General features: G+C 30.0%; 1 long non-coding RNA gene across 1 annotated transcript in view; it reads right to left on the bottom strand.

Annotated features, from left to right (window-relative positions):
• Positions 1-8971, bottom strand: part of LOC124420766 — an 18640-nt gene extending 9669 nt beyond the window's left edge. Inside the window, exons 1-2 of the long non-coding RNA XR_006941367.1 lie at positions 8922-8971; positions 8111-8215 (exon numbers count right to left, since the gene is read on the bottom strand). This is a non-coding gene — a long non-coding RNA (uncharacterized LOC124420766). The remainder of the gene's footprint in view (positions 1-8110; positions 8216-8921) is intronic.
• Positions 8972-11300: the final 2329 nt, after the last annotated feature.

Below are 11300 nucleotides of genomic sequence, written 5' to 3'. Positions count from 1 at the left end.
TCTAGTTCTAGTTCAGTTCTAGTTCAGTTCTAGTTCAGTTCTAGTTCAGTTCTAGTTCAGTTCTAGTTCAGTTCTAGTTCAGTTCTACTTCAGTTCTACTTCAGTTCTTGTTCAGTTCTAGTTCAATTCTAGTTCACTTCTAGTTCAGTTCTAGTTTAGTTCTAGTTCAGTTCTACTTCAGTTCTTGTTCAGTTCTAGTTCAATTCTAGTTCACTTCTAGTTCACTTCTAGTTCACTTCTAGTTCATTTCTAGTTCAATTCTAGTTCATTTCTAGTTCAGATCTAGTTCTAGTTTAGATCTAGTTCTTGTGCCCTAAAGTAAGTCAAGGGTTAAGTCCCTCAATTTCCCACAATTTCTCTCTAAATTCCCTTATTGTCGCACAAACCTATTGCAAATTTAATTTAAACAAATTAAATTAACAACAAGAAAAATCTATAGTATTTAGTTTATATTCCTATTGTCTTAGTTAACAACTAAATTATGTTATTAGATCATAAATAATACACCACATACAAGCACATAAAAGCATTGACATCCTTTTTTTGCCACAGCAGACATACAAAAACATTTATGAGCCTAAAGGCTCCAGGCAAAAGTTCAGTAACGAACAAAAAAAATACAATAAAAAAATTATTAAATAACTGAAAGAAAAAAAACAAAAACAAATAATAAAATCAACACAAAAATAATAACAAAAAATAAGAATAAACAATAGAAATGAAAGCAAGGATAACAAGGATAAATACATATAAATATATGTATTTTTAATGGGTGCGTGCGTGAGTGTATGTTACAATAAGCAAAAAATAAATAAAAAATGTCGATAACAAAATAAAGAAATTCACAATACATATACAATTATATACATACATACACACTCTGCTCAACATATAATAGTATTTTTGTTTAGGAAAAAAAGTTTAATGTTTCCTGATGACGTTTAAACAGGATGACTCATATTAGGGAGTACTTGGTTGTAATACTTAGCCACTTATATACGCAAGAACATACTTACAACATACTCACACAGCTATGTACATACTTTTAATTTGTCATAAGACTACACTTACTTAGCAGTTACGTAAGTTATTACTTTTCTAATGCACATAGTGACAAGTCAATAATACCGCTTACTTTTCTACTAAACTCATACTTAAACTCTAAAGATGACATCAATATTAACTTACTAATGGCATTAGGTACTACTAATACCCATTTCCCTTTATTCCCCTCATTGTCAATATCCTTTTTTCCCCTCTATATATGTATGTACATAACTTACACGCACTGCCTCAAATCGAAAATAATTATGTTTACAGGGACAATACAACCACAACTAAGAACTAACTCAAGGACAATTTAACCTTAATACATACATATTTAGTTCTTTTATGGCTTTAGACAATATTTGTTGAAATTTTTACTACTTTTTTTTGGGTTCCTTTTGGTTTTATTTGTTTCGTACATAATTTATCAACTAACAACTAATACAATGTACTAAACTACATTAGAAACCAAACTAAAAACATAAAAATGTGGGAGGTTTATTATTGGAGTCCCGCGTATTTGTTGAAAAGAAAAAACTCCTACTACTTAGAAAAACAAACAATTTTTTAAACTTAATATACAGTTTAGTAAAAAAGTAAAGGAACCTGCAAAAAAAGGACCTTAGAGAAGTTGTACTAAAATTTTTATAGAGTTTTTGTTTTAATATTTAGTTTATATTTAATAAAATGGTACTTTTCTACAAAAGTACCAAAAAGGTACTTTTTTCAATTTGAATTCCCAAGACTAAAGAGAAATTGCTACACAAGCATCAACATTAAGAACAAAGTAGGAACATGAAAGCAGCTTGATTAAAGCTATATCGGGACCACATGTTTAGGAGTAGATTGGAACCCCATGGAAATTTAATAATAAATATCCAATTGGAATTAAATTGAAATTTAAAGAAAACCATAAAAAGCTCGAATTTGAAAGCTAAATTGATACCTTATTCTAACTAAATTAAAAGCTAGGATTGAAACTTAACTACTATCAAATAAAAAAAAATACCAACAGCAGCACAACTAGGACTTGATAAAAATCCATAATTAAAGCACAAACGTGAGCTTTGAGCTTCAATTATAAGACTTTATAGAAAGATAGAATTGAAGCTTAAAAAGTCATAATTAAAGCTCAAATTGGACAATAACGAAAGATATGATTGAAGCTTAAAAAGTCGGAGGACGGAGGACTCGATTGAATCTTAAATGACTCAAAACAAAAGCTACGATTGAACAGACAAAATAAGGCTTTATTGTAAGATAAAATTGAAGCTCAAATTAGACTAAAGAAGTTACTACGATTGAAGCTTAAAAAGCCATAACTAAAGCTTCATTGGTTCAAAATAAGAAGATACGAGTAAAGAAGCTACGATGAAAGATAAGAAAAAACTTTAAAGTATATATGATTTAAGCCCAATTGGGACTAAAGAAATAACCACGATTTAAGCTTAAATTTCCCTTAAATTAACCTAAATAATAAGCCAGGATTTAACCTCTAACGTATGTACATAAAGAGCCTCAATTGAAGCTTAAACGGTATCAAATAACAAGCCACGATTAGAACTTAAATGAGATGATATCGACAGCCAACACTGAAGCTTAAATGGGGAAAATTTTTATCACTAACAGAAGTTTAAATGTGTGCTAAACTTAAGCCAAAATTGAAGCTCAAGTGTATGCCTAACTTAAACCATGATTGAAGCTTAAAAGGCACTTAATCGGAAGCCTTGATTATAGCTTGAATAAGAATGAATTATAAACCATCAATAAGACTCAAACTTGACTGAAGCTTTAAATAAAACACAAACAAAACTCAAATGGAGCTAAATAAGAAGACAAGCTTTAAGCTCGATTAAAGCTTAAAGATATCTATAGATTATAACAGATGCTCAAATTAGTGATTAACTTAAGCCATGATTGAAACTTAAAAAGGACTTAATCGGAAGCCTTTATTATAGCTTAAATAAGTCAAAATTATATACCACAAATAGGACTCAAATGGGACTTAATAAAAAGCCAAGCTTAAAGCTCAAATGGTCAAGATTTAAGATCGAATAGAAGTTACATCCTTAGTACTTAAATAGGTCTAAATGATAATCTTTAGAATAAACTCAAAAAGGACTTTAACGGAAGCCGCAATGGAAGCTCAACTAAGACAATTTAGCTCAACTTTTAATAATAAGAAACCGAGCTTGAAGCTTAAATTTAACAATTTCAAATGCTTTGAATAAAGCTCAACCTTTACTAATAAGAAGGCGTGATTTTAACTCAACGGGAATACAGATCTCAGAGAAAACTTAAAATAAACTCAAACTTTAAAAGAAGCCACAATTATAGCTTAATTGTGACTTAACGTGTGAAAACATGATTAAGGCCTTTTTAAAGTAATATCAAACACTAAAAAGTTCAAAGATTGAAGCTTACTCAGTTCTCTTATATAAAGAGCCAAGATTAAGCTTAGTTAGGACTACAAATTGAGCTGGGAAAGTGTCAATTATAGATTTGATTTGAGATAAACTCGGACTTTAAAAGAAACCACGATTTAAACTCATTTGTAACTTTATGATTAAAAGCATGATTAAAGCTTTTTTAGGTAATATCAAAAACTTCAATCTTGGTTTACTTGAAACTAAAAAGTTCAAAGATTGAAGCTTACTCAGTTCTCTTATATAAAAAGCCAAGATTAGTTAAGACTACAAATTAAGCAGGGAACGTGTCAATTATAGCCTTGATTTGAGATAAACTCGGACTTTAAAAGAAACCACGATTTAAGCTCATTTATAACATTATGATTAAAAGCATGATTAAAGCTTATATAAAGAGCTTTTTTAGGGTAATATCAAAAACCAAGTTTGAAGTTTACTTGAAACTAAAAAGTTCTAATATTGAAGCTTATTTAATTCTCTTATATAAAAAGCTACGATTAAAGTTTAGTTAGGACTACAAATTAAGCTGGAAATGTCTCAATTAAAGCTTTGATTTGAGAAAAACATGGTCTATAAAAGAAGCCACGATTAAAGCTCAATTGTGACTTGATGTGTAAAAGCATGATTAAAGCTTTTTTAGGTAATATAAGAAACCAAGATTTAAGTTTACTTGAAACTAAAAAGTTCAAAGATTAAAGAAATATTTGTTCTCTTATATAAAGAGCCAAGATTAAAGCTTAGTTAGGGCAACAAAATGGTCCTCAAATAAAGTTTAATTGGGACTATATGGAATGAAAGTTTAATATTGACTTAATTGGAAATTGAAGCTTAATTAAAGCTACTAAGCTATACTAAATATTAGTTCCTTAGAGTTGTAAAGTTAAGACTAATAGGTAGCTTTGATAACATTTAAGTTAAACTAGATAAAGCTAAGTTTGTGCTTTATAAAGATAAACAATAAACACAATATAAGCTTATTTACTATATAAAGTTTAAAGCTCTATAAAAATGGCTCAAACTCTTGATTAAAGCTCATTAGATACTACCAAAAGCTTTATGATTAAAACCAAAACTTTTCTTTTCAAATTCAAAGTGTCCCTTTTATACTTACACCCACTATTATCTATTCACAAATACAATTTATTTGCTGTCATACCACAATGAAGAAAAAAAGTTAAGGCGATTGTGTTCATTCTTATCATTGTAAAGTTATACATATAGAAATACAACTGGCGCCTGTTAAATGACATTGACGACTTTAGGACTAACGTAATAAAACAAAAAAACGGGAAAAAAATTTGTTCAAGGATAAAATGCACACAAGCATACACACAAACAAACTCTGTTAAAAGATGATATAAAGTTTTAAAAATAAATTCACTCTATAACTATGTAATAAAAATTAATAAGAAGAAACTAACATAAAAAAATCAATAATATTTATAACACGAAACCTTTTATACGAAAATTACTAAATGGGTTTTCAATCGATATGTATTAAACTATATTAGTTATATATAATTGGGTTTTAGCTTCCTGAAAACTTTTGAATAATTTGTTAAATGTATTTCACATTTATGCTTCCGGGTAATTTTTAATTTACAAAACAATATTCCTTCATGAATACAAGGAAGAAAAAAAAACCAATTTCGTGTGGCACGTGTTTCATTTTTGTTTGTTTAAGGATAACAACAACATACAGGACAATAACTTCTTTTTTTATGTTAACATTCAATTCCCAGTTGTATTGAAAACCAGACACATACGCAGACAACATGAAAAACTTAATCAAAAGCAATAAAAGAGAACACTCTTCAAACACACACACACACACAAAAACAAACACTAGAAACTTCAGGAGAGAAAACAAAAACAAACAAAAACTTTACAACATGTGGCAGGATGGTTGGATACTTTAGTATGTATTAATGTTTACATAGGTGTGTTAAGTTGTTATAACATCTACGTTCACAAATAACAGAAAGTGCGTAAGTTCTTGAGAGGAATCTGAAGGACCATTTTTTTGCAACAATGACTAATACTAAAGTAATGACTAATACTAAATACTGAAGTAAAAAAGATTAGTTCCAGTTCTGTTCTAAATCTGTTCTAGTTCTGTTATAGTTCTAGTTCTGTTCTAGTTCTGTTATAGTTCTGTTATAGTTCTGTTCTAGTTCTGTTCTAGTTCTAGTCCTGTTCTAGTTCTAGTTCTGTTCTAGTTCTGTTCTAGTTCTGTTCTAGTTCTGTTCTAGTTCTGTTCTAGTTCTGTTCTAGTTCTGTTCTAGTTCTGTTCTAGTTCTGTTCTAGTTCTGTTCTAGTTCTGTTCTAGTTCTGTTCTAGTTCTGTTCTAGTTCTGTTCTAGTTCTGTTCTAGTTCTGTTCTAGTTCTGTTCTAGTTCTGTTCTAGTTCTGTTCTAGTTCTGTTCTAGTTCTGTTCTAGTTCTGTTCTAGTTCTGTTCTAGTTCTGTTCTAGTTCTGTTCTAGTTCTGTTCTAGTTCTGTTCTAGTTCTGTTCTAGTTCTGTTCTAGTTCTGTTCTAGTTCTGTTCTAGTTCTGTTCTAGTTCTGTTCTAGTTCTGTTCTAGTTCTGTTCTAGTTCTGTTCTAGTTCTGTTCTAGTTCTGTTCTAGTTCTGTTCTAGTTCTGTTCTAGTTCTGTTCTAGTTCTGTTCTAGTTCTGTTCTAGTTCTGTTCTAGTTCTGTTCTAGTTCTGTTCTAGTTCTGTTCTAGTTCTGTTCTAGTTCTGTTCTAGTTCTGTTCTAGTTCTGTTCTAGTTCTGTTCTAGTTCTTTCTAGTTCTGTTCTAGTTCTGTTCTAGTTCTGTTCTAGTTCTGTTCTAGTTCTGTTCTAGTTCTGTTCTAGTTCTGTTCTAGTTCTGTTCTAGTTCTGTTCTAGTTCTGTTCTAGTTCTGTTCTAGTTCTGTTCTAGTTCTGTTCTAGTTCTGTTCTAGTTCTGTTCTAGTTCGGTTCTAGTTTTGTTCTAGTTTTGTTCTAGTTCTGTTCTAGTTCTGTTCTAGTTCTGTTCTAGTTCTGTTCTAGATCTGTTCTAGTTCTGTTCTAGTTCTGTTCTAGTTCTGTTCTAGTTCTGTTCTAGTTTTGTTCTAGTTCTGTTCTAGTTCTGTTCTAGTTCAGTTGTAGTTCCTTTGTCACCAAGGTACCTTTTGTCATCTGAAAGTTCTTTACATTTTGTGATATTCCAACTCTGGAATAATTATAAGTATTTGTTAATATAACAGTGATGGAGAGAGATTGTATATGTTAAGTAAATATTTCTAAAACCTTAATACTTAGAATATCATACTGTACAAAGTGTTGAACAAAAGTATGTGTTTGTAACAATCTCTGCAAGCGTCAAAGGACCTTCTGGTAATGGCGAAACCGGAAATATTGCGTTGTAATTATTTGTACGAGCTAAAAATAAAACAAAGATGTTTGACAGTTTTTTTCTGGTTTCATTGCTTATGACTCTTTAAATTAGGTCTATTCTTTTGTCTTTATTGGTGTTTGGCAAATAAACTTCTTTCTTGTTTTTTTTTGCGTTTCCATATATTTCTTTTTTGTTTTAGAGCAACAATGAACCATGTTCATGAGCAAAAAAAAAAACGTGACATCTAAACGTGATTATCAGTAAAAACACGTACGACCCAAAATAAAAATGCAAAAAATTCAAACTAAATTGTAAAATGTACTGAACCCAACTAACGTCTGTCAGCATCATCAAGAAGTATAAATAATATTAAATAAATGTTGTTATAGATAAAAGAAAATATTATTAAGATTTGCGAATTGAAAGAAAAAAATAAAAAGCAAAGAGAAATACAATTCGAAGATTTTGAAAGATATCGATTTTTTTCTTCAGAGTTATAATACAGAAACAGGAAAACGTGTAATGTTTTAACAAACATTTTGAGCAAAAATGGTTTTTCAATATTTGAGATAATGTCGAAAATAAATTGTATTAATATTAAAGATTAATAGCAAATGTTTATGTAGATGGTAATTAGTTCTGTTCTAGTTCTTTTCCAGTTTTAATCTAGTTCTATTTTAGTTCTGAACTAGCTCTATTCTAGTTCTGTTCTAGTTTTGTTCTAGTTATGTTCTAGTTTTGTTTTAGTTCTGTTCTAATTCTGTTCTAGTTCTGTTCTAGTTCTAGTTCTGTTCTAGTTCTGTTCTGTTCTAGTTCTGTTCTAGTTCTGTTCTAGATCTGTTCTAGTTCTGTTCTAGTTCTGTTCTAGTTCTGTTCTAGTTCTGTTCTAGTTCTGTTCTAGTTCTGTTCTAGTTCTGTTCTAGTTCTGTTCTAGTTCTGTTCTAGTTCTGTTCTAGTTCTGTTCTAGTTCTGTTCTAGTTCTGTTCTAGTTCTGTTCTAGTTTTGTTCTAGTTCTGTTCTAGTTCTGTTTTAGTTCGGTTCTAGTTCTGTTTTAGTTCTGTTCTAGTTCTCTTCTAATTCTGTTATAGTACTGTTTCAGTTATCTTTTTAGTTCTGTTCTAGTTATATTCTAGTTCTTTTCAAGTTTTGTTCTAGTTCTGTTCTGGGTTTACTCTTGTTCTGTTCTATGTTTTCTCTAGTTTATTAAAAACATAAAACTTTACGTTCCAAAACAAATATATTTTTATTTAAAAAAATAAAACATTAAATTTACTTACATTGGTCAATTGGAAATCCGGTTTTTGAAGATTGTTTTAATTTCTGTTTATTTTTATTTGTTTATATATTTTTTATAATATTTAATATTTGTTTATAATTTTTAACTAAAATTTGGTAAAGAAGAAAACAAAGGAAATTATTATTTTTTATATAAAACTTTAAACAACACAATAAATATTTAGGGGATAAACAAAACAAAAAAGCACTTCAAATCAAAATCAATTAAATTTTTAATGAAAACAAAAACAAACAACAGCAGTAGCTGCAGCAGTCGCAGCAGCAGCAGCAACAGCACAGTTTAAATTACACTGCAATTTTCCACATAACTGAGCATTAAAGAACGGAATATTTATTTTCTTTTACTTGACGATTTTTTTTAACTTTTTTGCTCTTTCTCTTGAACCCTTTGAAAATAAAAAAAAAAAAAAACAACAAGAAAGTTTTTCAATGCTAAACTACACAAAAACCTTAGTAAAGGTAGAAAGAGCACTTTTGGTACAACAAAAATGGGTGGTGGGGAGAAAAAGAGAGAAAAGGAAGAAAAAAATAAACAAATTACAAATAAATAAATAAAAGCTGTTATAGGTGTTCGTTCACTGCACTTTTTTATTGTTGTTTTTGTAATTGAAGGGCAAGAGCAGAGTAGAAGCAGGACAAAAGAATCCTTAACTCAGGAATAGTGATGCACACATACACACATTTAGGCACTTTAAACAACTTTAACATACACTCTCTCAAACAACGATAAACTTTGTTTAAAAATAATATTTTTGTTGTTTTATTTTTAATTTTTTTGTTAAATTTTTATACCTTTTTTTCAGCTTAGCCTAAAGTTTTAAAGAAAATTCTTTATTTTTTTTAAAGATTTATAGAAATTTTTTATTTATAAAATTATTTGTTTCTTTTTTATATATTTTTTTAAACACTAAGTTATTTTTTATATAGAAAAAAATTTCAATTTTTTTTCTATTTCTAACAATGCGCGACGCGTCTATTTCGTTTTACAGCCGTTTGAATTCTGACAGTCTTGTGATTACACTCAAACTTAAGCCAGAGTAAATAAATAAAATGATGGTATCAACACAACAACAACAACAATAACTACAACACAACATACAACCCTCCTCAAACACTTACTCAATCAATCTTGCTTGCTGGCCTGTATGTTCTCTCATTTCATTCCATTTGTGTGATGTTTTCAAAGAGAACAATGATGTTTAAAGAGGAATGTTTTGAGAAATAAAACTAAGTAAATTTTCAATAATTTTCTGTTAACTCCAACAGCTGTTAGTTTAGCTCGAACTGTTCTAAAGGTTGGCAACTACTCCACGGTTTGTTTAATATTTTCTGTTAAATTATAAACTCAAAATGGTAACATTTGTCAAAGTAAAAAACTGTTAATTTTAAAATTCTATTTAAACAAGAAGAGCTAAGGCAACATCATGAAATTTACTTAACATTTGAGTGAAAACATAAAAGTCCATTTTTTGGCTAAACTAGAGGAGCTAGGGCCAAAACAATGAAAATATGTGATCACTTGTAATTCCTAATAAAACTCGATTTTTGAGTAAAAACATAAAAGTCCCTTTTCTGGCTAAACTAGAGGAGCTAGGGCCAAAACAATGAAAATCTGTGATCACTCTTATTTCCTAATAAAATTCGATTTTTGAGTAAAAACATAAAAGTCCATTTTCCGGCTAAACTAGAGGAGCTAGGGCCAAACCAATGAAAATCTGTGATCACTGGTATTTCCCACAAAAACTCGATTTTTGAGTGAAAACATAAAAGTCCATTTTCTGGCTAAACTAGAGGAGCTAGGGCCAAAACAATGAAAATCTGTGATCACTTGTATTTTCTACAAAAACTCGATTTTTGAGTGAAAATATAAAAGTCCATTTTCCGGCTAAACTAGAGGAGCTAGGGCCAAAACAATGAAAATCTGTGATCACTTGTATTTCCAAATAAAACTCGAATTTTGAGTGAAAACATAAAAGTCCATTTTCTGGCAAAACTAGAGGAGCTAGGGCCAAAACAATAAAAACCTGTGATCACTCTTACTACCTAATAAAACTCGATTTTTGAGTGAAAACATAAAAGTCCATTTTCTGGCTAAACTAGAGGAGCTAGGGCCAAAACAATGAAAATCTGTGATCACTTGTATTTCGCAAAAAAAAACTCGGTTTTTGAGTGAAAACATAAAAGTCCATTTTCCGGCTAAACTATAGGAGCTAGGGCCAAAACAATGAAAATCTGTGATCAATCTTACTTCCTAATAAAACCCGATTTTTGAGTGAGAACATAAAAGTCCATTTTCTGCTTAACTAGAGGAGCTAGGTCAAAAACAATGAAAATCTGTGATCAATGAAAATCTGTGATCAATGAAAATCTGTGATTTTTGAGTGAAAACATTTTCCGGCTAAACTAGAGGAGCTAGGGCCGAAACAATGCAAATCTGTGATCACTCTTATTTCCTAACAAAACTCGATTTTTGAGTGAAAACATAAAAGTCCATTTTCTGGCTAAACTCGATTTTTGAGTGAAAGCATAAAAGTCCATTTTCTAGCTAAACTAGAGGAGCTAGGGCCAAACCAAAGAAAATCTGTGATAACTTGTATTTTCTAATAAAACTCGATTTTTGAGTGAAAACATAAAAGTCCATTTTCTGGTTAAACTAGAGGAGCTAGGGCCAAAACAATGAAATGATCACTCTTATTTCCTACAAAAACTCGATTTTTGAGTGAAAACATAAAAGTCCATTTTCTGGCTAAACTAGGGGAGCTAGGGCCAAAACAATGAAAATCTGTGATCACTTGTATTTCCAAAAAAAACTCGGTTTTTGAGTGAAAACATAAAAGTCCATTTTCCGGCTAAACTAGAGGAGCTAGGGCCAAAACAATGAAAATCTCTTATTTCCTACAAAAACTCGATTTTTGTGTAAAAACATAAAAGTCCATTTTCTGGCTAAACTAGAGGAGCTAGGGCCAAAACAATAAAAATCTGTGATCACTTGTATTTCCCACAAAAACTCGATTTTTAAACTAGAGGACCTAGGGCCAAACCAATAAAACATAAAAGTCCGTTTTCTGGCTAAACTAGAGGAGCTAGGGCCAAAACAATAAAAATCTGTGATCACTTGTATTTCCCAAACTCGATTTTTGAGTGAAAACATAAAAGTCCATTTTCTGGCTA

This window comes from Lucilia cuprina, chromosome 6 (genome assembly GCF_022045245.1).
Source record: "Lucilia cuprina isolate Lc7/37 chromosome 6, ASM2204524v1, whole genome shotgun sequence".
Taxonomy (NCBI): domain Eukaryota; kingdom Metazoa; phylum Arthropoda; class Insecta; order Diptera; family Calliphoridae; genus Lucilia; species Lucilia cuprina.
The sequence above is the reverse complement of the archived record's forward strand: the minus strand, read 5'-3'. Positions and strand labels throughout refer to the sequence as shown.